The sequence below is a fragment of the Cygnus atratus genome, chromosome 9 (assembly GCF_013377495.2).
Source record: "Cygnus atratus isolate AKBS03 ecotype Queensland, Australia chromosome 9, CAtr_DNAZoo_HiC_assembly, whole genome shotgun sequence".
Lineage (NCBI taxonomy): Eukaryota > Metazoa > Chordata > Aves > Anseriformes > Anatidae > Cygnus > Cygnus atratus.
In genome coordinates, this window is record NC_066370.1 from 6,570,780 (window position 1) to 6,597,712 (window position 26,933).

At 41.3% G+C, this 26,933-nt stretch overlaps 1 protein-coding gene across 6 annotated transcripts in view; it reads left to right on the forward strand.

Moving 5' to 3' along the window:
* SPSB4 (splA/ryanodine receptor domain and SOCS box containing 4) overlaps positions 1-26,933 on the forward strand; it is a 93,217-nt gene that overhangs the window by 52,938 nt on the left and 13,346 nt on the right. The window lies entirely within an intron of this gene.

The window sequence follows — 26,933 nt, forward strand, 5'->3', positions numbered from 1 at the left end:
GAAAAAAAAACCACATATATTATTCATTTCAAGAGAGTTTTTTTTGGTAGGCTAAATCTTTTGTCGTGATGGAATAGCTTAGCAGCTCTATTTTGACTTCAGACAAAGGCTTAAACCATAAACAAGCAAACTTTACAACTGAAGAACAATGCGATCAATACTCATGCAGCGGACGCCTTTTATAAAGCACACAATACTGTATTTTCTTTTATTCTGTCTGATAGATTCTAGTTCCATGTTATGCTACAAACCACTCTGGTGCTTCCTCATATTGCTCAAGAAGAATCGTACAGAAACAACTTCAGTGTTTACCCAGAAACTATTCATCCAATTCTTACAGGCACTGGTATAGTACAGAAATCATACTTCAGTGTCCTTGTGTTTAGTTCAGCTAAGGCAAGTCTGGATAAGTGAGAAAAGCTGAGAGTGGCAATGCCATGGTTGTGTGTGGAGCACCAGTCCTAGTTTAGTAAATCATTTCTATTTAGCAAATTTTCAAATGTGTGCCTAAGTTCTTTTGAAGTCAGTGGCATGTAGGCAAATGCATAAATGTACTTGAGGACCAGGCACCAGAAAGTCTCAATCTATACAAGAGAGACCAGTTTCCCAGTGGCAGAAATTGGTTATGTGCACATCTTACCAAGACAGCTGATTCATTAGTACCGACTAAGCTTATGAGAGATTTACTCTTCTGTTAGTACATAGTACATTAAAATAATCAGCTGTGATTATAGAACAGCTCATTTGGTTTAAAAAACAAATAAACAAAAGAAATCCCCCACAGACTCTTTTCAGTCTTTCATCAAATAGTATTTTGCTCATGTTGACAGAAATGAAAGGCAGGCGTGCTATGAATACACTCACTCTTTTTTTAAATTTGTCATTGATAATAAAAACTCACATCCTTCCTCACTGACACAAAGAGCACTGCAGACTAGCTGAGTTAACAGTCTGGCTCTGTCACTCTGTCTGTGCTACCAGCCCGTCATTTCTTCATTTCATTCAACTGGCAAATCTGCAGCATCCAGATAGCTGATGTAAAAGGTCTGGTTTTGATAGTACTTTTGTTCCTACTGATACTTCATCCTGCTATGACATGTATACGTTTCTGATCATTGATTTTGAATTTCTTTAACTCTATTTAACTTGGATGACAAGGAGAAGTGTGCTTGTTACGTTGGGGTATTTGCCTTTGCAAGCACACTGTGGTATTATTACATTTACTTAAATACCTATTTATTGGTGGGCTTGCATACACTGAAATCTTAAATGATACATTTTCTGGGATTTTTTTTTTTTTTATCATCACATACACTGATAAGGACTTATGTTCTGATGTATTTTAAACACTGAGCACAGTCTTTGTAGGCTCACCTCTCCTTGTGAGTCGTCTTCTGCTCCAGGAGAAGGGATCAGGCGCAGGCTGGATGGCTACCCTGGTCCCTCGGACTGTCACCGTGGCTCTGTTGCTTTTAGTAATTTCAGCTGAAGGGGAAAAAAGGATGAGTCATCCATCAGCTTATTCTAAGACAGTGTAGACAGTTGTAAATATATCCTGTCTGGAGATTTGGTTCCAGTAATCAGCACAAAATAACCATTGACATCACGAAGCATAACTTGCAGCCTTTCTTGCTGAAAAAAAAAACAACCTTGGGGCGAGAGAAAGGGATTAATGTTGCTGAAAGAGCAAAGCAAAATGTTTGTTGTTTAGAATGTGCATTTTTTGTGGTGTTGTTCATTGCCTTCCACAACAGTGGAAACAATTAACTTGCAGACTATTGCTCTGGGGCTAATATCTTCCAGTATAATCCAGCTAATTTACAAATAATAATTTAAAAATCCTAAAACAACACAAAATCTGAACATGAGAGTACAGGCACTTCTGTGCTTGGGGATAAATTTGTGGCATGGGAAATGAGTTTCTCACAATACATTTCATAGCTGTAGACAACTTGAGGTGAAATCTTGAGTTTAGCTTGCAGACAAATTCGAGAAGAATGTGGCTGCAATGGATGCGTATTTAATTTTCATGAGTATGGCCTTTGTATATCTGTTGATAAATGCTTACAAATTACATGTCTCCATGTGAACTTTGAAATAAATGGAAATGTGTGAAGTGAAGCAGTTTGCCCTGAATACCTTGCATTTGTTTATTTGTGCTGAAATCTACAAAGGCATTAAAGCAGTAAAGCTGCCTCCAAAAGCAGACCAGGAAACATTACCAAAAGTAAGGAATAGCCTGAAGGTTTGATGTTGTTTTCTGCATGGTTGCACAACAGCCAACAAATGCATGTGGAAGAGTGAATGAGGAAGAGATGATAATACTGTCAGTATACCCATGGCCAGCTGTAGTTTTCCTTCAGAATAGGATTTTAGCAGTTTGGGTGTTGACTACAGCTCTTTTTTTCTTTCTAAACCTGTTAGTATGGTTGGGCTCATTCCATAATAACCCTGTCCAAAACAGCAGTTAAAAATGATATATTTTCTTTAATCCAATATTTTGAATTTCTTAATCTGTTTAATGTGTTCACAGTGTAAATTAGAAATGTTGAATTCATTTGAAAAAGGCTAATTTGTAATGCCTCATGCAAATAACTCTTTAGCAAAAAGCCCCAGGGAGCACATGTATACTTTGTTTGCATGTCTTTATCAAATGAACCCGTAGGTTGGAAGCTTTCATGGTGCAGAACAGAAGAGGCAGGTTGCCTTTCTGCCTGGCATATGGAAATGAGATTTAAGAAATAGTTCAAACAGTGATGTCTAGATTTGCTGCTTTGAAATGGAAATCGGTTGCAAAACAAAGATGTTGCTTTTACATGGGTCTGTGATAGTCTTGCTAGTGCTGCTGCAGGAGGCAGGAATGAAATGTGAGGCATTAAAATAACAAAACTTCCAGCCCCTTATTTTTTCCTTTCAGCCTACTTGTACGTAGTCCGTGTTCAAAGTGTAGTTAAGTCTGTCAAAAACTTCTCAAATAAACATGAAGTCTGTGACTCTGCTAAACAAATGTTTAAAACGTTCACAACAAATGTAGGCACAGTAGGACCCACGCACGCAGGTCTGGAGGTGGGTAGCTTAAAATCCTGCCTGATGTGTGGCTCACAAGGCTTCCATGCCTTTAAAAGCCCCGGAATGTGGTGTAAAGAGACAAATGGTTAGGGACTCTGGATCAGGCCCCACGTGGTAAACACGAGTCAAGGCAGGCAGGAAACTGAGGATACTAGAGTGGGGTTTTGAGATGATTAATGCCATGGAAATAATTGGTGTCTATATGGGAGCATATGTTAGTTAACTGGTGCTGCTGCATATACGTGTATGTGTTTCCTTGTTCACTTCTAAATTTTTTGAACCTAGTATTGTAAAAGGTAATTTTAGGTATTTTAGTGGTGTGGTGGGATGTGTGCCGCAGCCCTGCTTGAAGCAGGAGCAGCTCTGGAGTGCCCCTGATGTAAGTGCTGGTGCTGGGGACAAACTATGGGTGACTGCAGCCAACAAGACGAGTTACACAAATAGTGGTGTTAATAAAGAGCAGGACTCGAACCTGCCAGAGCATCAGTCCTCTGGCATACATAAAGTGCAAATAATGAAAAGTTTCCTCCTTGGACTCATAACAGTATTTTTCAGGCATTAAAAATTTAATAACAAGAGGAGGGTGCTGGCTGTGTGTGGTCTCAGGAAATAGATTCACAAGTTTAATATTGAAAGATGTGGGTTAATTGCTGAATCATCCTCTCAAGGATCCCTTGGACTTGAATGTAGCTGAAAAGAAGCAAACGTACTTTTTGGTGCAGTATGGCATAACCATGGTATCCTTCTCTAATAGCTGAGAATTTAACATGAATTTTGCTATTTGCCCTCTACAATTTATTTAGAAGTTTATAAATAAGCAGCACTGACCAGTTAATTGTTGGAATTAGCGTGTGAGAAATGAATGCCGTTTCCCAGAGGGAATTCTGGACTGGCACTTTGAAATTTATTCTCTCTGCAGCTACCTATTTTTTTTTTTTCTGACGACCTGAAAGGCTGCCAGCGTCTCTGCTGATTCAGAACAAGCTGATAGTGTTCTCACTCGCTGCTGCAGAGATAGCTGTGTCTTTGGTAACTGTCCTGAATGAATTAATGCAATGTTTATGGGTTGGAGTCAGTGAAGCCAGTGTAGAATAATTTCGGGAGAGCCATAGTCTCTTTTCATGTAAAAGCAGACAAACGAAATGCCTGACCCCTGCCCGAAACAGCCGAGCAAGACTTCAGTGAATCTATGGACAACAGAAAGTGTATTTCATGTGCTTGTAATTAGGAAATTTCAGTGGGGCACGTGGCAAATGTTACTGCTGGGAAAGGTCATAACTGGATGGTGATCAAGAGCTCAGTGGTGTGTGTGTTTTCCAGTAACCCGTGCATCAGCTGGAGCTGCGGGCACCGTGTTACTGTGGCCTTTGCGTTTCGCTTGGCTGCTGACAGCCAGTAGTCCTGTATCGATGCCCAGTTCTATTCTGGAAACAGCTTCGACATGCATGACAATATGCAAAAAGTTATTTCAAACAATTATATGAAATTTGAGACATTCCATTCTTATTTTTCTGGACTGAGATGACTGTTTTACACTGCTGTGGTCTACTTGTTTTAAAAACCTATGTATGAGTTACAGTCAGAAGCACAGCAAAACTTCTGTGGTTTTGTTTCCTGGTGGTTTAATTCAGAAGGTAATCCTGCTCTCCTTAATGTCAGCAGGATGCGGAGCAAGTGCCGCAGACGTGTTTCAAAGCTGCTTTCATTAATTACTCCACCAGCTCTGGGCCTGGCATTTCTTCTTCCTTGGGAACACGTTGCCCTCTTGCTTAATGTTTCCAACCCCTGGACCTGTTAGGTTCAGCTGATGTGTTGTAGGTCGCCGTGTTGGAGTGCTGGGGGCCGGGGATATACTCTAGCTCCCCGGTGTGTTGCTGTAGCTGTGGATAGCCATCATCCTTCCGAAATCCCAGGAAATGCATTGAGAAACTTAGAATCGTATCACCTGTAAATGTGCAAATTTATCTTTTTTCAATTTATATCAATCCCTTAGAGTTAATGTAAATTTCACATATGGATTTACAGGATATTTTTTGAAACATATTTCTTTCTGCTCTTTTCTTCTTTATTAAAAACCAGGTTAGCACTGTAACACTTATATTGATACCTGTTTGTTTGCATTTAATTGTTGTGGGTTTTGAAATTTATGACTAGACAGCCTGTTTTAAACTGTTTGGTATTTAATTTGTGATGTCAGTGTGCAATCATGTATACAACACAGTTGGTATATATTTATATTGGATTTGGATCTTTCAGTGTTGCAAAATGATGTTTGCTTCAACAGTAGAGCTGTGCCCTACAAAATGAGTTTGTATAGTTACATGATACGGAGTGATAGACTTCCTGCAAAATTTGCATCTTGCTTTTTTCTATTCAAATGTATCACATCAGATTTATCAATGTAGTCTGATAAAAATTCAGGATACCTTTGTGGCAAGTTTGGAGAAACAAAGGCAGCAAAATGCAACAGGTGAAGAAGCAGGTGCAGTCTGTGCAGACAAGGCGTGTTGGTTTGTGGAGAGCGATGTTCTTTGTGACTAGCCTCCATCCAGTGTAGTTGCAATCTAAGGTGGTGGAAGCCCACTGCTGTATGGTTGCTTTTTTATCTTAAAATCCTGGGAATAAGAGAGTGAGCAGGAGGAATCCAGTCCAGGTCACACTTGTGGATGAACGGTCCTCAGCAAGATGGGCTCAGAGAATAAATCTGTGGCGTTTTTTTTCGAGTTAGCACCTGTTGCTGTTCATGGAAGCGATAATCCTGGAGCAGCTGCTGCTTAGGACCAGCGGTATCAGCTCTCCGGGCCCTGCTGTTAGTGCCACGTGTTTAAGACCCGGTGTGTGGACTCGCTGATCTGCTTCCCGTGATAAACACAAGTGGCACTTGCGCTGGGTGGACTGACAAATGGAAAGGTACAGAAGGCTCCTTGTTGCGGCTCAGCAGAAGTTCCTGGGCTCACTTCAAGAGGCAACATCAGCCGTCAGCAAGTGGCACCTGCCCTCAGCCCACGCGGGGTTTTCCTGGGCTGGGCTCTGCCTGCTTCTGCCTTTCCCTTCCGACCTTTCCAGAGGACCACAAATATGTGTTTTGGAGTGAATAAACGTATATATTTCTTTCTTGAGTTTGATTATTAAAATGTCACAGAATGGAAAATGGCCAACATGCAAAAGGCTGCCGGTCTCTGCTGCCAGTTTGCCTGGGTTTCTCAGGAGCCATAACTTTGCCACCTGCGGGAAGCTGTACTTACGGGATGCTACCTTTAAAGCCACAGATGACCTGAGGGGGAGTCTGTGTTTTGCTTTGCTTTGTTTTGTTGTGAATGGTGCTTTCTGTGTTGTTTTGTTTTGTTTTGTTTTGTTTTTTGGGGGGGTTATTTTTTTTTTAAATGTGGATATCACTTTAATATATGAGAAATCGCGTTCTTTATCTACATTTATCACAGTGTTTCTTGGAAGTTGGGAGGGAGAAAAGAGGAGAACAAGTGAGGACTGTTACATGATGATGAGCTGTAGCTCATACATCTCATACAACCATCTCTTCAGATGAACAAGCATCTACCCATGCCTCTTTTTTTTTTTCTGTTTAAAATACAAAAGGCAATTTTTTTAATTCTTTTTGTTTCTGGCTTTTGGGGGGAGGGGAGGACGGACGACACTAAGATATTGTTTGTGAAGCTCAAGCAAGCGTGGAAAATCCCCTGGCAGGTGCTTGTATTGGACTGCTGGGCAGTGCCTGCAGAGCACTTAGCTGTGGGGCCAGGCACTGAACATTGCCAACCCTAATAAGTTGATAAATCCTGATAGCCCAGTGGAAGGTGGGTCAGCTTTCTGAGTTTGTAAAGACATTGAATATGTTTATGGCATAAAATGTAATTACAGTATTTTCAGGGATTTAATACCAGTTGTATGAGTTTTCTTATTATGCCTCATTTATTTGTTGGGTTTTATTTGGAAACTGTCAAAAGAAATCTTGCTAGGTTGTGCAGCACGGCAAATTGTTTTTTCAGAGCACAATTTAAAATTGATGCATGTCTAAATTCCCTGCATTGCTTTGAAAATGGGATTATCTGCAGTCTGTTCAGTGATTTGGTGTGTCAGGCAACCAAGTTGTTACCAAGTGTCAGGCACCTTAAATAAAAATGGATAAATGCTATTTAGATAGATAAGGAATACATAGCAGCAACAGAAGTAAACACACTTCACCCGTGTTGTCAACTGTCATTTTCTCCTGGTTATGTTTCTTGCAACGAGTTTGACTTGCAGATGTTGTAGGGCTTGGAGGAGGATTGTGTGTTGGTGATGTTGGTTGTCGAGGCGCTTTGCATGCAGCAGAGCTGCCAGCTCATTGGTGCTGAATCACCATTTCCTGTACCTGGAGCGGAGCTGGGACATTTTTTGGAATTGATGAAAAAACCGCGCAGGGTAAAGTGCCAGAAGCACTCCGGTACTGTTGTTGCTGAAGCAGCCAAGTGCGATTCTCTTTCTTTCTCGGCTTCCCTTTGTGTGTCTGCGGGGTGGTCGCACTCGGGGCATTGGCTGGGTCTCTGTGGGGTCGGGCTCTCTGTGGATGCTTTCTGCACCAAGCGCAGGGGTAGTTGGTCATTACAGAAGCCAAAAGGGGAAAATTCTTATTCTTCCCTTGTTTCCTTGACTGTCACAATGTGTGTCTTGTTAAGACAGATCATGGCATGTGTGTGGATAGTGGTATGTACAATACTTATCTTTTTAGCAGTACAAGTGGTTTTCTGCCATTATTTAGCAAAAGCTAATATTTATAACCAGACTTCAGGAATGAATGTTGTGATTATTCCACATTGAACTATTTCCTTCCACACTGGAACTTCATTAAAGCCAGCTCAGATGACTCCTGTTTTTGTAAAACGTGAGCCAAAGTGTATCCCCGAGGACGTGTTGTGTCCTAACAGAGCAAAGTGCTCTACGCTTTGTAACAATCTCCACCATTAATGTTTCTTGAGATGAAGACTGTTTTCTGCAGGGGTTCTTTCATCCAACATGAGTGATTACTCTGAAGCATAAGCAGGATGTATACTGGTGAAATAAATACATAATTTCTTCAGTCTAAGTTGGATGGAAATTCTTGTGTGGAAGTTGGGTGAACCTCAGTGTTCCTGTAATTCAGGATGTAACATATTTGTCAGTTTTTCAGGATGAAGCATACATCACAGTACCATCAGTCCTAAACAGTGATTGAAAAAACAAACTTTGGAATGTGCATAGATGAATAATCATAGGCAATGCTCAGATTATATCAGGAAAAAATAAGATTCATAGTTCAGAAAGTGGAGTACTTCTGGTCAGAACCAATAGGAAAGACTGTTGTTTCAGTGTATGGAAAAAGATCTAGCATCATCTTCGTCTTGAGACTTCCAAAAGAAATGGTTGTCTGTGAAAGCCCTTTTGAAGAGTTGGCAATGTTGTGGGAGGAAGGAGAAACCTAATGTCCATTCTTATGTTACCAACATTTATTTATTTTTTTTTTTAATAGGAATAAGGGGGTAAACCATTTCCAGTGTCTGTGTTGCTGTTGAAATTTTATTCAAGATTTCTAAATGCTCATGGTGGTAATACAGACAAATGTACGAGACTTTCAAAAAACATCTTTGAACAGAAATTCAGTCTCTTGGGAGTGATCTGTGCATCTCACCCTGTGAGATGTGCCCAGCACACCCTGCCTTCAGTGTGGCCTTGACAGAGAGGACTTTTCTTGTTGGACAGGTAAGGGGGTGGATGCACCTCCCGAGCCTGAGAGACAATAGAAAGATGAGGCCACTTTTCATACAGCTGTTTTGCAGGCATCCTGGGTCTGTGTTTGCAGAGGATAAGCCTTTTTCAGTGTCTACTGTCAGGAAATTCAGTGGCGTTCTGCTGACTTCAGTAGCAACAGATCGAGCCCTGCCGTGTTCCTAACAGCTGTGGCACCCATTTCTGCCTCGCTTCTCAGTCTGGCAGCATCTGTTGAGCATCTGTGCATGTTGGGATGGAGCCACAACAATGAGGCTTTTGTTGCAGTGAGTATTTTGGAAGAGGAGGATGCTGTGTGAAAGTTAGTTTTGGGTAATAGGTCATTACTGTTAGCATGCTTCCCATCATCCTTTGGTTGATGCTGTTGATGCAGCGATATATTGCCTGGTGAAGAAAATGTGAGCAATTTTTTCAAAATGGAAATTAAACGGTTTCCTGGAGCTGTTTGTGTTATTGAGTTCTCCTCTATGAGTTGGAGAAATACAGGTGATGCAGTGAAATTCTGCCTTTGAGCTCTGGTAGCTTATGATTCAAATAATGGTTTTTGCATTCAGTTAGCTAACTTAGTCTGCTCCTGCAGCCAGGTTTGGAGACACTTGCTGATTAAATTATTTAGTAGTAATAGGTCTGAAGCACTCACATGAATTTACAAGAATAATAAGTCAAATGCTATTCCAGCTGGGAAATAATATGTGGAACTGATGATTTATAGTAACATGAGCTATTACAGCTTTCACAGAACTGGAGGAGGGGAGGTAGTCTGGAAATACAAACTCTCCATGTCAGGGTTATTGCCTGTTGTTGTTAATGTTTATATACTGGTGGTATTACCATATCCCGTAACTGTGCTGTGCAGTCAGATTCATTCCTTCTGCTTAGCCAGAAGAGCGTAGCATCTGTAGGTATCAGAAGGCAATACACAAAAGAAATCCATTAGAAGCCTCTGTGTGTTTGCTGCCAGCCTGTTGTTGATTGCAGACAGGGTCCAAAGCTGTGACGGTACGTGCTTTTTTGTTTTGTTAGGTGGGCAATTTATCTATTTATTTCCCCCAGATCTTACAGTGGAAGGCGTGTACACTATAAGGCATGCAAATACGCAATGATGGAGATCAGGGACCTCTGCATGCATGTCAAAACTTACTCTACATGAATTCAGCTGCTAAGCAATCAGTAAAATTTCTCCATCTAAATATGATTAACAAAGTTGGAAAAGACAAAGAAGTAGTGTTTTTATGATGAAGGCTGAGCAAATTCTACCAGAAGTTGAGAAGGTATGATGAGTGATAACACTGCATAATGCATTTATTCACAATTTCCTGAATGTTAACAGATGTTTTTGTTTTGTTTTGTTTTTAAAAAAGGGAGTGACTGGGCAGCCAGTGTGAGGACTATTTTGCTTGATCTTGGGGTTGCACCCTGCTATCACATGAGACCCTGGGGAGGAAAGGATTGATGGTTCCTTCCTAGAAAGCAGCTCTGTGTGCTTGGCCAAGGGGGATTTTCGGAAGGATTTTTCTAGAGAGAGACAAGGCCAGAAGCGAGCCTGAGCGCAGCAGGACTTGAATGGCTGTCGGGAGGAGCAGGAAGCTGACACATGGCCAAGGGTCTGCGTCCCTGAAGGGATGGAAGAAATAGCTTCTCCATGGATGTGCCGGGTTTAATTTGTCTTGACCCAGAGAATGGCTGAGTTGATTAGCTCAAAGCAAGCCAGAAGGAAAGCACGTGCGCTGCCAGGCCATGGCAGGAGGGAAAGAAGCTTCTTTACAGGCCTTTTAACTTAAGTCCTGGGCAGTGCCTCACCCTCATAGTAAAGAATTTCTTCTTTTTATCTACTCTAAACCTACCCTCTTTTTAGTTTAAAGCCATTACCCCATGTCTTATCACTACTTTCCCTGACACAGAGTCCTTCCCCAGCTCTCCTTCAGCCTCCTTTAGGCACTGGCAGACCGCTGTAAGATCTCCCCGGAGCCTTCTCTCCTTCAGGCCGAACAACCCCAACTCCCTCAGCATGTCTCCATAGCAGAGGTGCCCCAGCTCTCTGATCATCCTCCTAGCCTCCTCTGGACCTGCTCCAACGGGTCCATGTCCTCCTTATGCTGGGGGCCTAAGAGCTGAACGCAGGCCTCCAGGTGGGGCCCCACGAGAGCAGAGCAGAGGGGAGAATCCCCTCCCCGCCCTGCTGGCTGCGCTGCTGTTGGTGCAGCCCAGGGTACAGGTGGCTTTCTGGGCCACAAGCACATGTTGCTGGCTCGTGTTGAGCTTCTCATCCACCAGCACCCCCAGGTCCTTCTCCTCAGGGCTGCCCTCCACCCATTCTCTGCCCAGCCTGTGTTTGTGCTTGGGTTTGCCCTGACCCAGGGCCTTGTTGACCCCCATGAGGTTTGCACAGGCCTCAGGCCTGCCCAGGTCCCTCTGAGTGGCATCCCTTCCCTTCAGCGGGTCGGCCCCACCACACAGCTTGGTGTCATTTTACTAATGAGCTGGATTCCTTTATTTATTATTATCTTGTTCCAGTTTGTTGTGATGAAATGAAGCTTTGAGATTTTCTGTGGTATTTTGGGGGTGCCTGCTTTAGGGAAAAGGTTCAGGAAGGTTTTTCCCAGCATACTTGCTGAGTTACACATCCTCTTCTGGGGATGACAGCCCCTATTTGAATAAACTGACCAAGGGTTTTGCCCATTTAGTTTTGCAATTAATGTTCCTAACAAAGCAAGTATTTCTGGGTTTTGTCTGAAAAATGCCTGGATGAAATTCTAATACTGTTAAGCTCCATGGGAGTTAACTTGGGACCACGAATTGTCCTCTTATTTGGTCATTTGTTTGTTTTTATAAAACTTTTTTCTTTTTCACATGCTGACTATTTTACTGTGTTCTCACACAGCCCAGGATTTTGGGTAGTGCAAATGCTTTTTTTTTTTTCTTTTCCCTGTGATAAATTGAAGAACATTCCAGTATTTTTTTTCTAAACAGTAGTGTAAAATAAACTTTCCATGTGAGCTAGTCCTGTATATTGCCACTCTGTTTAAAATCCACTCCTTTAATACTGCATTGGTTTGCACTAGAACAGGTGTCCAAGAGAAGAAAAAATAATCAGATTTCAGCAGGAAGATATGAGAGCCACTAAGTTTTACCCTGAGGTAAAGATGACAGCAGTGGTTGATTTTACCTTCTTCTTTGTCTCCATTATCTACTCTCTAGGACCGTGCTAACACATTATTTATCATGTGATAGCAGTATCACTTGTTGCAGCAAGGTTGATGGAGCATGCTTACCAGCGGGAGGGTTGCTGGGAGGAATCCCACGCTGTCCCTTTCGAAGCAATTGGCACTGTACTTCCAGAAAAAAAAAAAAATATATATATATATATAAAATAAAAAAGGTCTTAAAAGTATTTCACAATAAGCAACAAACAAAATTTAGGAATGACTAGTGTTCACACTTCTGTTTTTATGACAGCAGTGATTTTGGGAGAGAAAGCTGCTAATGAGGAACCAGTTACTATTTTCAGTCCTCCAAAAATAGATAAATTTTTCAAACTTTTTCAAAATATTTGGGTATTAGGTATTACTCAGATAATATTCTTTCCTAACTGATCCTTAATCTCCAAGTATTAAGGAACAAGTAATTTTTTAAAAACTAGAATCCAATTGGGAAAATAATGGTTTTGTAAGTACCACCCACATCAGCAGCTTTTTGTTTCATATTTAAACCCAGTTGGTTTCATACATTGAGTAATACATGAGAGATAAAGGATTTACTCCAGATTATGAGAGATCCGCAGAACAGGCGTGTGTATGTTACAAATTGGTTGGCTTCAGCTGGGTTATGGTTGAGTATTGCAGCAGAAACTGCAAGTATGGTGTTTGACTGAGGTCACACTCGCTAATGAGTTTGAAAGCTCAAAGTAGAGCTTTGTCATCGGGTTTAGCATTTGTGTCCTCCAGAGAGGAGGGTAGGGATTTGTGAAGGCAAAGTAGGCTGCACAGGGAAATGGGAAGGAGATCTGAAAGGTCTGTGGCGGTGCCGTAGTGAGGCAGTAATTCATCCGTCTGGCCGCCAGCAAAGAGAGGATTTGGGGGGAAAACTCTTGGCTGAAATGATGTATAGCAGCTGTTAAGTGCAGCTTTTCTGAACGTGTACAGAATAATAGAAACATTTTACTTGAGAACTCTTTACTTTTCTATCTTGGTTAAACTTCTACTCCAGCAGGTCTGCGTGGAACCACCAAGGGCATCAATGGCTTCCCCTGGCCTGCCGCCATGCAGTGCGGGCACTTGCACTACCTGCAGCAGTGTCAGTTCAGTAAAGGAAAGGCTTCAGTGAGGGAAAGGCCAGATAGATTGCTTGTGAACAGTGAAACTGCCAATTTCAGTGGTTTTGCCATGAGGTTCTGGAGGCTAAAACCATGACCCAGCCTGGGATGCAGCATGCCAGGGTGGTCGCTGGCTGCCTTATGCCTTGTTGGCTTGGAAGCACATTGCGGGGTGGCTCGTGGGACTGGAGCTGTTGAAACAGGCAGTGCCCTGCCAGCCTTTGCAGGAAGGAGGAGGGAGCTGTTGCTTGTAGAAAAACAAACAAGCAGAGGCTTGGGCAGTCTCAAGGAGGTTTAGGTGTTTTCCTCATCTGTCTGGAAGGAATTGTGCTCATAGTTTGGGGTTTTTAAGGAATGAGAGAAATCAGTCAGAATGTAGTTGCAGAGCACAATAAATACTACTGTTGACAAACAAACCAAGCAAGGGCTGAGAGCAGTTTTTCCCCTGCAACTATGTTATGCAAACCCTCTCAGAAAGCAGGGAGGATCCTTTTGTGGTGGACTGTTGTAGGGGCAAGGAAGGTTCAGGGCTGTAGGATCAAGCCTAGTGGAGGGCAGGAGGGGACAGCAGTGCCAGCATGCAGTAGGCACTGGGAGGGAGAACCACATCCTTTGCAATGCTCTTTCTATTGCAGAGTACAGATCAGTGCTGTATGCTGTATTTCTGACGCTGAGTTTTTCTGTCAGGTACCCACCATGGGGACAGACCAGCAGCTGTTCGGGTACAGAAGGGCATGGCTGAACTGGGGAGGAAGGGTGAGCTTGTACCCTGCCGAAGGCTATATAGACAAGTATATTCAGAAAGTGGAGGAGGGGCATGCATAACCAAAGCAGAAAATGGGTGAAGGAGGCAGGAATCAATAGTTCGTTAGACTGGTAGAGTGGAAGAAGGAGAAAAAGGATCAATAGTTCATCAGATCTGAAGACTCAGCTTGTGAGATGTGGTTGTTTAACACACAGGCATTTTACTGGAGTCATTGTTCATGTTCCGTATTTTAACTAGCGCATGTCATGTAACAGCTGATACCAGTATACATAAAAGAATAAGGGAAAAGTAGAAATCGAGGGTAGAAAGCTTGCAAATCCTATTTTAGGGGAAGGTTACCCCTTAAAGAGATCCTGTTTTCAAACATGAAATAATTTGTAGAGGTTCTCCTTCCCTCCTTCGCCACTGGTGTCTTCCCCATGAATAGCATTGCTCAAAATTGTGAAGTTTTCAAATAGGATTTTAGTGAATGTGAGTTTTGTCTGCAAGATTTGGCTTTGTGGTTTTAATAGTTTACAACCCAGGTGAAAAGTAAATACTGTATTATAACAGACAGATTTCAGACCTGGGTGTGAAAGTTTCTACAAAATGAGCTCACTTATTTAACACGTGTGGGCTAGAAGTAGTGCAGTCATGCAGTTTCCGTGATTATGCTGTAGAGAAATAATAGCTAGTAGAAATAAATACACTATAAAGGTGTATTTTTAGAAAGAAGGTTGCAAACATGCAGTATTAGTTTGGCCTAGCACTTCTTGGTAGACATAAATAGTTCAATTGAAAGGGTCTACTTTTAATACAAAGTAGCTACTTTCTATATTTTTATTAATTTAAAAGGTCATGTATTAGCCAACATTAAACGGTAAAGGTTTCATTAGGGTCCATGAAAGTATGCAATATAGCATCTATAGCCATCTGATAGTAACACAATAATTCTTTCTTCCATTCAGGAATATCAGTTGGCTTAAGTATTTCTCAGTGTTCCCCTGCGCTTAGGGGAGAACAGCCCAGTCGTGTGTGTTAGCAGCAGCAGGAGCTCCCACGGTGTCTGCAAGAACTGTAAGCCACCCCTTTGCCTACATGGGGCTCTGTGAGAAATGCAGCCGTTAACCTATCAGCTGCTTTCAGATAAAATAGTGCAGCCTTTTTAATGGCTACAAATGGTGAGAGCTTCAGATGGGGAGTTCCCCATAGCACTATAAGCTGATGAGTGTACTTCCGTCCTCCATGCATGAATACTGCATGACCTTGCTAGCTTCAGCAAGATACCAGTTAATTCTTCTGACCTGCAAGGGTTTTTTTTTTTTCCCTCTTATTATTACTTATCTGCCATCCTGTTTGAAGGGAAAGAGTTAACCACAAGTCTACAAATGCTGGTGAATATAGGAGACAGTTACATTGTATAGGTAAAGCTGGTGAATATAGGAGACAATTACATTATATAGGTAAAGCAGATCCACTTTTGAAATTCTTCTGCAGATTTGTCTTCCTAGACTTACTAAAAGTCTTTCTTGTGCCATGGACATTGTTGGTGTACTAATATTCCTGATATTCAGATAATTTTGTCTTTAGAGCTACTGTGTGCCTCTCACACCCCCTGTATTCCCTGTCTCAGGAAGAGAGTTGCCATTTACAGTGCTTTTTCTTTTCGTGTCTTTCCATGCCTCTTCTGAGGCTAAAGAAAAAAAAAATTGCAAGTCGTATGTTTGATATCATTCCTGAGTGGGTCCAAAGATGGTGTTGAAACACTGATGTACCCTTCCTTGGATGGCAAAGGAACAGAGGCTTGCATTTCTGTCCTGTTTTTCCTGATTGAATATCATTTTGAATGTTTTAATTAAAGCTTAAATCTGTTCTTCTCTACTTTATCCTGCACAGCTGTGGAGAGATTTTTGGCATGCGCTGTTAATTTTAGCAAGATATTCTCTTGACTTTGAGTAGGTAAGGCAAAATTCGAGAATGGCAGCGATTGACAGTGCACCTGCTTAAACAGACTGCTCTTTATAATCTGTAATTCAAATGTTTGTTTTAAAAGAAAATACTTTGGTTGGCAGGCTATATCAAGTGTGTGATGATAGCTGAGTAAGCCTAAGCCTATCTAGAAAGCAGGAGGTAGAACCGGGTCGTGACACCTTGTGCTTTTTCTCAAGGTGCTATATTCAACAATTTTTCAGCTAGTTAACTTGATTTGCTGACCCCCATAAAGAATAACTGAACCCTAACAAAATGATTTTTGATTCATCATGACAAGCTGTAGTTGGACTGGAGAATCAGGAACATTAAAATTCTTTTGTAGTATCTAGTGACATTTACGTACAGTCTTAAAATAGTTGAGAATAGGTGAGATATATTGCTATGATAACATGCTAACAGCTCAGTGCTGGATCTTAGTTTTTATTCATTATATACTATATTGCATCCATTTATCATTATTACTATCATTGGCAGGCACGAGATGGAGGGCTGGCTTCTCTGCTGGTGTGGAACAGTGTAACTTTGGCTTGATCATATTGTTGCAACAAAAACTGAGGCTATAAAACTAAGAATTCCACGCCATGTAGTCAGACTCTCTCTGTTGCGTCTAGTCTGTCTGAATAGTTCTCATGCTAATAAATTGTTCTACTTGCATTGCTACTGCCATCCCTTCTGCTGCCACGTTTCTGTTACATCCAGGATCAAATCACTCTCTTCCACTGTTTGCTCTCAAGTCGAGAGGTATTTATAGACATTGCTCATGCAGAAAGACCACGTAACATCAGGAGCACACACTGGTTTTTAGTAAGAACACTGGATGGGATGAGTAGACATTAGGGATGCTGTATTAACAAAACTGTTCCATGTATTAGATTCTAAATATGATATTGCACGTTGGCCATAATTCAGTCGCTTTATAATATTCATCACTATTATGCTAAAAGCATGTAAATTGCGATAAATTATGGCATCAACTAATTTAATAGTTCATAGGTGGTCATTCCTTGGAAATTCCACTTTAGTAAGGCAATGTCATAGGTGAAATCAGAAAGGGATGCCTTTTATGTTATTTTGTACTGCAGGAAGAACATTGGAGATAGATATTTGGTGGTGGCAGAAGCAATAATTTAGGCTGACAAAATTATGTGTTGTTTGTTGTGCCTATGCTAATCAACATTTTTTCAAGGAAAGTGATATTGTTAGAAAAGATTAGAAATCCACAGGTGCTGCATGCTATATGCTGTATATCTGGTTTAAATTTTTTATAGTTCTACCAATTGTTTAAAATTATTGTGCATAAATTACTTACATTTCTTGTTCTTCTCCCTGACAGTGTTCCAATGAATTTTGTAAAGACTAATTACTGTGGTCCCAGCTAGAGATGCTTTTTTACATCAGTGTTCATTCACAACTTGCTAGATGCCTGCAGCTACAAATCAGTCATTTGAGCAACCCTGGGAAGTGTTTTGTCATTTATTTTTCACATTATACATCCCATCTGGTAATAGAAGAAGCTAATAGTTATAAGCACATTATCAACTTGAAATCAAGCCATTTCTGAACCACTGTAATTACCAGTTCCTTCAGCCACTACAGTTGACTCTGAGCATGCACACGTGTGTTGTTGTGTGCCTATAGAAGACAAGGGCTTTTTCGTCTTTGTTTTTTGCTGCATAAAAGACTTCCAGACGGAGAAAAAGTCTAATAGTGGCCTTCCTACATCTGGGCAGTGCAGTGCCATTTTCTCATCCTGCCAGCTGCAGTCTTGTGTGCACTGCTGATGGTGCTGCTTGGTGGGATGGCAGCATCAGTTTGCAGTCCCAGAGAGCAGGCAAAAATGGTTTAAGTGTCCAGTTATTTAAATGGACTTTGAGCAGAAGCCAACAGCAGCATACTGCAGAAATGCAGAGCAACTCTTTTCTGTAGATGAGATAAAGCTTAGGCGGCTCAACCAGTTAATAATACGGCTCAATCAGTTAAACTTCTATACTCTGATTTGGGAGGTTATTCCATAGCTCATTTCTGATACTCATCCTAAACTACTTTTATTTCTGAAGTTGTATGGCTTTCTAAGCAGTTGCTCTTTACACTGTGACTGCCTTTGATTATTGTCTGGCCCATCTTCTCCCCGCTACTGCTTTCATTCTAACAAGTCCTATAGTGTGAGTTCTTCTAATCTATTCTTCCAAGCTAAATCCAGTCAATCTTAAATCAGGCTTAAATGTTGAATTAGTGCATCAGAATGTTAGAAACATTAGAATTGCACTAATGCAGTCTGCTCGTTTACTATATAGTGTAATTGAATGATTCTGTAATAGGAAACTGGATTAGGTATTTAATTTGCATTAAATCTGAGAAATTGAAGTGTGCTTTTTGTTAACTTTTGCTACAAACTGGAAGGAATTGAAGGTGTGATTGAGCATTTGCCTTTGACACGTGCCCCTTAATTCACTGCTGAAAGACACTTGCTGGGTCCATCCCCTTGATGCGTTCTGCTGCCCATTTTCAGAATAAGCCATCTGTTGTGTTCTGAGTATATTTCACAGTCATTTTGTTCAAATGTGCTGAAAGCTGCTGAAGGAAGAGCTTTTTTTCAGGCTCCTAAGTATGACTAAATGGAATGACTGACGTGCAGCTTCACTCCTTGAGACTGAGGAGTTCAGTCATGGAATTAGGCTGGACGCATCCTAGCCGGAGCTCCGATACCATTCTTGCCAAGAAGAGCCACTGTGATTCTTTCCAACTTGTCATGATAAACTAAACTGAGAAGAGAGTATTCATCATGAATAATTAATATGACAGGCATTTTTGCTACTAACTTAACACTACAAATTTTGCCAGCAATACTCAGGCTAGCTCTTGGTGTTGGCAAGTGAGTAACCTCATCTTTGGGCTTATTTGCAGCAACTGCAGACACTGAGGTGAGCCTTCGTATTTTAATCTAATCTACTTCAGAAAAATGTTCCCAAGTCCCCTTACTTTTTTCATCTTTTTTTTTTTTTCTGGTTGTGATTCAAAGACAGGGATGCTGACAGAGCAATGGAGCATTGTTGGTAAATAATTCAGGACAGGGTTCCACTGTCTCTTTAAAAGGCAAAATGCGAATAGGATATTCATGAAAAGTGATTGAATATAATGAAGGTGGAGCTGTATTTTATACTAGAGAGGCTTGCAGTGAGCCTAGCTGCGGTGGTTTGTAGCTGCTCTGCAGCGGGGTAGACAGGGCGAGTTGCCAAATGGTGCCTGCACTCCGCTGGTACAGAGCAAGGCCATTCGGCAGCACGGTCACTGCGGTCATCGCACTTGTGGGGCAGCAGTGTGTGTCGTATGTCATCCATACGAGCAGCCTCACAGGATGAACAACCTAACTCTGCAGCTCTTCCAGAGGCAATCAGATGTTACAGTTCATTTGTCCAGCTTAGATATCCTAGCATATTCCTGTGTATTCTTGAGAAATAAAGAAGCATTTGGGTCTCAATCACTCATTTTTGTCTGTAAAAGAAATAAACAAGCATGTGGTCTTAATGCATCAAGTGCCTCCCTCCCCTTTCCTCCTGAGTGGCACAGCTGGCTCCTTTTCAGAACTTCTTTCCCTGGTGCTGCTTTTTAACTGTACAAACTTTGTTTCATGTTGAAGACTCTGCAAATGCCCACTCTGTTAATACCTTCAGAGATTTTCTCACTGTGTGAAAGCTGCTGGAATGGAAGCCAGTCTGGCAGAAAGGTCACCTCCTTTTAATGACTTGCTTTTTGCTTTCCTTTCTCAGTAATAGCAATAGGAAAACCTAAAATTCTTCGGATATTGGACTTTAACGTATGTGCTTTGGAAAGGAAATGATTTTTTTTTCCAGTGAGAAAGGCAGATAATGATGATGCATTTTCAAATGTTCCTAGCAGAGGTCTGCTCTGAGCTATATATTCTGTTGTTAGTATCTGTTAGACTATATTGCTGTACCACAGTATGCGTTTTCTGCAAAAATCCCCCTAAAATTGAAAATACAAGATCTTTTTTTTCTTTTTAAATGTGGCTTTGTGAAGCAAAAATTGTATTAAAGCAAAAACAGAGTGTGTGCATGAGGGGGTTGGAGGGTATAAAGACCAGTACAGCTTTCTTGTTGTCATTTCTCCATCCTTCACTGTTGCAATTTGGCACCACAGGAGCCCTGCAGAGCCCCTGAGAGGTGGAGCAGCCTTGCTTCCTTTGGAAGCGGCAGTGACTTGCCTATACCAAACAGGTTGCCATTGCCAGAGGGAAATGACGGTTCTGTCTGGACTCGAGCGGCCTCAGGAGCATGTGATGGGCAGATCAGCCAAGGTCCTCGCAGAGCTCTGTGAAGGTGCTGTATTTAGGACACAACTCTGGACGTACTTCATACCAGTTGAGTTTATTATGGTAATACATAAATGTGGCCTTTCATCCACACAGGGATTTCCCAGCTAATCAAACCCGTATCGCAATATTTGGCCGGGGTCTACCAAATTCTGTTGTGTCATGTCCAGCACTTTCACTTTGTTCTCAGTGTGGGCAGTAGCAGGACGAACACTGCAGTTGTATCAGCCGTGTGAGATGGATCTCTGCTGCTTTAGCAGTGAAGCCTGCATCTAAATAGGTAAAATAAAATCATTTCAATTCCTGGGCCCTCCAAGATTCTCTTACAAAGAGACATGGCAAAGACATAGCACAGCTGATGTAGAGCTCCTCTAAATTCCCGAACAGAGTCCCCTGAGGGACATGTCAAATCTACGTGCAAAACAAGTATGCAGTTCAGAAGTGGCTGCTTGTTGCCCTGCAGTGTGATGGACACGGCTTGGCTCAGTGCGTGCGTAGTGCTTGCACGGTTACACTGACCTGAGCGATTTGATCAACATCGTGTAGGAAACGCGTCAGAGGCAGCAGCGTGACCTTTGTGATTGCCATGTTTTCACATCTGCTGTGCTTCAGTATTCACAAAGCCTCCAGATTCCCAAAAAGCACTGTGGTTCTTTTAATAGTGTTGAAAAAAATTTTATTTTTTTTTTTTTAGCGTTTTGTAGGTGCTGGCTAACCAATCCTGCTAAGTGTTTACGCTAGTTTGTTGACTTTCAACTCCAGTGTTGAATTTATTAGTTAGATGTGTAGTTTTAAGTTGATGACGCTTTATTTTGTTCTCCTTACAGATGTGAGCAGTAACTTCTCAGTGCTCTTTCATTATCCATGTAATTCCCAAAGATAGGTATCTAAAAGTTTGCTGAAGTGTAAACAAAGTCTCTGGATCAGAGTGAGCATGGCTCTGCCCTGTGCCTTTCATGTTATTTCCCTAATTTCTGTCACCACTTAGAGGAGACTGAAATGCCCCTTGGATGTGTAAGTCACCCCTTGGTGGTACTGAAACCAGTCCATCAATGGCTGCTGGGTGAAGGCGCTTGCTGTTGGCCGGAGCCTCTCTGTTTGTGTCTCTGCTGTAATGGTTACGAACTTGGCTTTTGGGCCTGTGTCCTGAGCTCAACCTCTGCAGAAACTTCCGTTAGCGATACAGCCTTGCCATCATGCTTAAACTATTCCTTCTTTTCTATAACGTCTTTCTATAAATACTTCAAAAGCATTTTAATGCATTATTCTTAACCTACAGTGACCTTCCTGGAACAAAAGGTTTGATTAAGAGTTGTTTATGCGGAAATATTCACAAACCAAAATTGGAGGATGCGTGCATAGGAGAAGCTCTTGAAGGACAATGAGCATACTTGCTGTCTTGTACTGGGGCTCTAGCATTTTTAAAGGTACTGCCTGTTGTATAGCTGCAGGTCAGCTCTTCTTATATTCAAATATAAAAAATAATAATTTTGATGTTATTTGACAAGCCATTTTGCAGCCAAGTGAAATAATCCTTGTATATAGCATTTTGATGTATCCCACAAAGTTCGGTTCAGTCCTTGTGATATTTATTCTGTTTCAGATATAGCAGTTTTCCAAAATAAGAGCTAATTTAACTTCCTGTTACTATGGCCTTCAATCCCTCTAACAAATAATTAATATAGAAAAAGCAACATGTAATTTGCTTCTGCAGATAACCCACACCATTTTATTTTTAAAAGGCTAGTAATACTTGATGGTTCACCACTTAGGAACATATCTTAAATGTTCAGAGTCCATGGTATTTCCCCAGAGTGATTTATAATGCAGCAAGAAATGGAAAGCTTAAGAAAGGGGAGGAGGGTTTGGATGGGAACACTTAAAATTTCTTGGCAGAAGCTTACTGCTAGGGAAGCTTTGGTGTTTTGTTTTTTTGTTTGTTTGGTTTGGTTTGGTTTGTTTTTTTTCCCTTCCTTTTGGGAATGAGAGATTTCAAGGAGGAAATGGCTGATCTGAGTTCCTGAGAGTGCTTTCTGAAGGCAAGTTTAGAGACCAACCGCATTTACATCACAGACCACATCCCTGTGAAAAACGTAGCATGCACTCTTAACCTGCTGGACTCGGTTGGTGATCTTGGGAGCAGAGCCACAGCTGTTGAACAAAGGCGGCTGGCACCGCAGCCTGACCGCTGCTCCCTCATCCGCACTGCAGAAAGCTCGTAGCTGAGCCGTAATAAATTGCTTTTTTCCACTGGAGAGAATGGAGTCACGTAGGTGCAACGATAAACCTACCTTCTTCTTTCTGAAAGCAAAGATTAAAGGCCTACGTAAACCTTAAAGTATTCTGGCATTGCATGAACAAAGTGCTGTTTTGTTCTTATCGGATGAATATCAGGTTTCTGAAGTGATATTTTAAATTTTAGCAAATGGTAGATGCTGAGGTGGCATCATAGTTGTTACACTTTCCAAAAATACCAAATTTCCAGCATAATGGGTGTTACTTTCTTTTGAGGAGAGTTTCCAAAAACTTGTTTAATGCTGTGGCACATAGAGCTTCGCTGAGACTCCGCAGGATTAAGACCACACACTGCACTGTGCCTGCAGGGCGACCTGCACAAAGCAAGGGGCGGCTTTTGGGGATCCCAAAAAGAGTCAGAGGCATCGGAGATTTAAGAGTTTGCTTACTTTTTTGTATTCTGTGTCATTCCTTCAACTTCCCTTCTTTGTGGGCCCTAGATTACTTCTTGTGTACAAATGTAATTAGATTGGACATCAATGGTAACATTTTCAGTGATGGCCTGTAAATTTATTACAGATGCTTTATATCTATGGCAATGGATTTAGCTGTAGAGTAGCAGTGTGTTTGTAGCCCTTGTTGTAACTATTGTGTGCCTTATGTGCCATTTTGCACAAGATGCATGCATAGAAAATTAGGAAAATCAAAAGCGTGGCCGATATGGCTGACTTTGAACCCCAAATAAATTTGGCATTGTTCTTTTGGGACTTTCTACGTGATGATCTTTGACACTCAGCTTTTTCTAGGAGAGGCAATGGAAAACAAATGCAGAAAGTGAGAACTTGGACTTGAAGTGGGGTTTCAGGAATGAGGCAGCCAGCAGCTACTTGGAAGAACAGTGCTGAAAGGCAGAAGTCTGTTGGGAGCTGTCTGCACCCACAGGCCACTGAGCACTGGGAACTGACTGAGGACAGAAATGTGTGCAGGCTAATTCTCAAGTCCTTTTCTCTGATGGCTTGTTAAATCCCTTACTGCCCCTTTCCTTCCCCCTCCTGTGCATTTGTTTTAGGAGGAACCTTGAGCCCCAGGCTTGGTCGGAACTTCTGTGGGCAGCAGTGGGGTTTAACTCGGGTAGCTTGGGGAAGAGCTGCGTCACTGCTGGCCGGGGGTACACTGAAACCAGAAAAGAGGAAAACACCCACACAGAGCTGTATCTTCAGTGTGAACAATTGGAAGCATCTTGCTATTACAGAGCAAAGAACTTTAAAGTAAGATAAAGTGTTAGTCAAATAACTTTTAGAAATGGTACATGCAGAAACAAATTTTCAGAGCAAGTTTTTAAAGAAGATGTGATAGTCACCAGAAAATGGCAACTGTATGTGAAGACAACTTTGGTCTGTTCTATGTTTGTTGTTTCATGACTAACAGACAGCTGAACCTTTTGAATTTCCTGGATTTTTTTTTTTTTTTTAGCCCATACATTATTATTTGGGAACATGTTCTCATTTCAGGACTTCTTGAAAGTGGTTTTCTAACTAATAAAATTCTGTAACCAGGGTATCTCCATAAAGCACTTCCCAAAAGGAAGCTATTTCATGTAAGAGAATTCAGGAATTCTAAATAGCTTCAATGCAAGGCAATTTTTGTGAGACATCCATCTTTGTTTGGACCGAGCTGAATCTTTCATTGGAACTGGACAAAATCCCTGAGGAAAAATGCACATAAAATGAATTGAGCTCTACGTATTTGAAAGCAAGTATTCAGTCCTGCTGTGACTGCTGAGCACAGAAGTGGAACAGACAAGTTTTGGAACAGGCAAAATTGTGTGACCTTTTCTGTCAATAGTAATTGCTAAATCCATATGGATCATCCCAAGCATGAATTTGATGAAATAAGAAATATTATGCACAACTAGCTTTTTAAAAATGTGATGCATATAAGAAACAAGTAGATGAAGCCTTTTTATTGTCTTCACATTGTGCTCTTTTATGAAGGTCTTCAAGCAATGATGCAAGTTTCTTGCTATAAAGTTTGCTTTTGCTCGTGTACAGCTTCTTGTTCAAGGCTGCATGGCAGAGAGAGTGGTCCAGATGCTTTAAACAGTTGTCACTTGGCTTTGATGTTTTAAAGGGAGGAGTGTCCTGGAAGCCCAGTCTTAATTGATGTTACCAAACAAGTAAAAGGCAGCGATGAATAATGTATAGTCCTGCTTTTGTCTTTGGAAGGCACATCAATAAGGCAAACCATACGAAAACATTGCCTGTTTTGATTAAGCTGGGAAGTTACCTTAGAGACTGTGACATGCATATTTCAATCCGTACCAGGATCCCAAATGGACAAACCCCAGAATTCTGCATCTGTAAATAAAATTCAAGCATATATTATATATTAAAAAAAGAAAAAAATCACGGTATTATAGGCATGACATCAGCAGATGAATTTAAGTCATTAATTCCAGAGAAGATGTATATAGTTTGTGTTGACAATGATGCACTAAAGCATAGCACAGAGAATGAAAGAAGCCTTTACTTTTCTTCCTCCTTTGCTCACTGACTTTTTTCTCGGGTCTTGGTGTAGTGCTTACGGCTCCCAGGCAGCTTTTGTCTTCTGTCAGCTAGTAACATTGTGCTTAGCCTCCCCAGTCCAGATCTCCCCGCTTTCCCAGCAGGACGAGGGGGAGCACAGCCTGCCTTCCCCCTGCCTGCAGCCCTGGGAGCTTCCGCAAAGGAAACTAGGAGGTGCAGGGGATGGGGACGGGTCCCAGGTACACGCTCCATGGCTAGGGGCATGGTTGTACCAAGCAGCATGTGTGGGGGCTGTCCTGAGTTCCTGGGAAGGATGCCAGGTTCTTGCTACCCCTCTCTCCTTGTTGCTGCTCAAGCTGGAAGCTGCTTTGGAAGGATAAAGTCAGTCTGCTGCTCACGGTGGCAGTGGCCCAGATCTGTACATCTCTGCTTTGGTATTGTTTCGACTCTAAAGGGAAACATCTTCCCATGCTAATGAATTATGATCTTTGAAGAACTTTTTCTGATAAATATTGAAAGGACAAGAAGGAGATGCAAAACAACAAGTATCAGCACTTTGGGAGATGGTTATAAGTGGGTCAGGTTACCCTCTGCTCCTAAGTTGTCTTGACTCTAGGTTTCTTTGGGCTTGGGGGTTTTGACTGTGGTTGAAAAGGACTAAAAACAAGCACAAGGTCTTGATCTCTCCTCCCAGAGAAGGGAGTAGAAGCATAACCAAAGTATAGTTACTCACTAGCGCGGTGGGTTTAGAGAACAGGTTGAATTGAACACTTCCCGGAAAGTCTGGTCTGGGTGGCTGTTCCTACTCCTGAAGAGAATGATTTTGGAAAGCTGTGTGTAACTTTTTACTCAGTTTACGCGATTAACTTAATTAGTTTAGAAATAGCTGTGACATCACAATGGCAAGGGCATATTCTTATGCCCGAGGGGTCAGTGTTTATCTCAAAACTGTGAGTACTTAGGGGGGAAAAAAGTATATCCATTTCATCTTACGGGCAGACTGACAGCAGAAGGGACTTGGCAACAGGGGAGAAGGCCAAATATCTGTGGATAGGGGACACCATTTAGCAGTATTTACCCTGGCAAAATTCCCTCTGGCTTTGCTGACAATGCTGATGGAGTGAAAAAGGCTGAGTCGACACAAAGCAGCAGGAATTTAGTGGGAAGCGTTCTTTTGGGCTGTGTGTAATTCTGAATGTGTTTTTAATATTTTGGGGTTTTGTACTCTGGATTAAGTACTGAGTTAAAGAATTTGTTTTGATAACTTAGCATTTCATCTGTTGCACCATCATTGTACAGATTTTAGAACAAAAAAAAGCAAAATATACCACTATTCCTGATGTACCCGTAGGTATAAAGGTATTTTACTGTTAAACCCAAGTTTCCTAAATGACAGTTTGCTATGAGAACAGGAGCACAGAAGAAAGGGAAGGAGACAGCTGATAAGAGGAAAAAATAAGACAGAGTTAAATGGTTTCTTAGGTCAGGAAATTTGGTTGAAAAAACAGTCATGGTGGAATTTATTATTATATATGTATATATGTTTAAACATGCGACAGGTGTAAATGAGATTGATATTTTTCTCACTTTTTTGTTGTTTTCTTTTTTAAATCACATGAAGAAAAAGATGAAAATTAGTGTTCAGAATTTGAGGCTGGTAGTAAAGGGACCTATGTCCAGAACATAATGGGAATTAAGCATAACAAAACATAATGCGAATTAAGCAGCAAAGTGATATTCCACTAATCAAACACACACCCCCACTCTTCCCATTTAGTTGTAAGTTTGAAATTTTAGATCAAGTTGTGATTTTGAAATATTTCTATACCAAACTGTAAATAAATATCAAAGAAAAAGATTACCAGAAAACAACAACAATAAAAGGCCATCCCTTTGTTTGGGATGGAAATAGCTTTTTTGTCTTCACTGAGCTCTGCTCCTTGCTTGACACTGTGATGAATGAAA